Raw genomic sequence first — 2,064 nt, forward strand, 5'->3', positions numbered from 1 at the left:
TCACCATCACTCCCAAAGACATACCTATGGAATTTGTGCTTACTGGTTCATCAACTGTAGGTTCTTAGACGTCCTGATTCCCAGGATGGGAGGATATTGACTGAGGATAGTAATTCTTTTATTGTAATTTGGGCTCCTTCTGCCCATGAACTTGGAGGCAAACAATAGTTACTCTACTGACAGGTGTTTACCATGAGCATCTCAGGTCGCTGCTACACCATGAAGGCAGGAATTTATCTGAAATGCAGAATCTTTAATGGAGCATCTCTTGTTGCTCTTGTCCCTTTTATGACTGCAAATGGTTAATTTCAGCAAACATGGCTGCCAACTTAGATGAACTGAAATGCTGCCAAGCATGCGGGAACCATAGTAATGGAGGAGGAAGATAATATGCACCTATTACACCTTGGACCTGGACCATCAAGGACTCTAGCTTGGTTTGCTAACCATTTTAAAGTCTTTTGAGGAGGTGACAGTGTCCACTACCTTGACAGTTATCTTGCATCTCTCCTGTCAGGGAAGAAGGGAGGGATTTAGTCCCAAATATATTAAGAGGGTGCAAGGTGGCTCAGAGTGAAGCAAGGGCCAAATGGACAGGCTTTAGTTCATGCAGCATCCAGAGCTCATGCACATGCATGGGGTTCTGGCCAGAGCAGCCCCTAACAGCTTGTGCTTTTAAGTGGCTAGGGAGGCCATTGTTGCTGCTTTTCTTGCACCCCCAGGCTGTAGGCCTCATTGTCATGGCTGCACTTATGGGTATACTCTAGAGTTACACCCATGCCATGTGCCTGGTATTTCCTGCCCTGGGGAGTCCATGTAGCTGCTGAGGTGTACAAGTAACCTGGAAGTGTGAGGGAGTCATTGTTTGCATGGAGCAAACTTGGACAGGTGGAGACGTGAGCTAGCTGCTAGTCTTCCTTACTCAACCAGAGAGATATCTGAGAAATACGTTTGCTTCATAAGACATCAGTGCAGAGACAGCTGACCAATTGTTGTTCCTAGCTGTGGCCAATTTGGCTTCACATATTTGCTCCCCTTTCCTGCCCTGCTCCCTTCTTCCATCCATCTTCTTCCGAGGGTTGAACGGACTGATACTGTCTTAGCCCCTAAGCTTTTTGCCTCAAACTCTGCTTTCTAAGGAACCCAGGCTAAGAAAATTGATACCATTTATTAAGTGTTTACTGTATACTGGACATTGTTTCAAGCACTTTACGTTATTTTTTTATTACAGCATATATATAACATGAAATTTGCCATTTTAACCATTTTTAGGTGTATGGCACTCTCTTCAAAGTAACTTAAAAGTTAAGGTTAAGCATACATAGAAACAAGTAAAGAATTCATAAGTGTATAGTGCAGTGAATTTCTGTAAATTAAACATCTGTTCAAGATATTAAATATTACAACACCAGAGAAGCCCCTCTCTTGTACTTCTGCTAGTTGTTATCCCTTTCCAAAGAAAATCACTATTTGACTTCTATCATTTGTCTGCTTTCAAATCATGCAGTTTATATAAAGAACTCTTTTATGCCTGTGTTCTCTTGCTCGATATTGTGTTTGTAAGATTCATTGATGTTGTAATGTAGCAGCTGGTTACCCATTTCCATTGCATATAGCATTTCATTGTATGACTATACCTTAATTTATTTATCCATTCTACTGTAAATAGATACTTGGATTGTTTCTAATCCTTGGCTGCTATGAACATTCATGCACATGGCTGTTGGTGCTGGCCACAAAGCCTGTATAGATTTAGCCATAACAAATACTCTTTAATTCATCACCAACCCCTGCCAAAGTTTACACTCCCAATGTATGAGAATTCTAGTTTTTACATTCTTGCTGACACTAGGTATCATCAATTATTTGTGTGTGTGAAATTCTAACCATTCTTTATGTAGTTAGAAATTGTATATAGAGATCTCTATGTCTGTAGACAGTTATTGTTTTAATTTTCATTGTTTACTGACAGTGAGGTTGCACTATTGCATATAGTCACTGACCATTTGAACACTCTCTTTTTAAAAAATTTTTTATTTATTTATGATAGTCACAGAGAGAGAG

This window comes from Canis lupus, chromosome 30 (genome assembly GCF_003254725.2).
Source record: "Canis lupus dingo isolate Sandy chromosome 30, ASM325472v2, whole genome shotgun sequence".
NCBI classification, from domain to species: domain Eukaryota; kingdom Metazoa; phylum Chordata; class Mammalia; order Carnivora; family Canidae; genus Canis; species Canis lupus.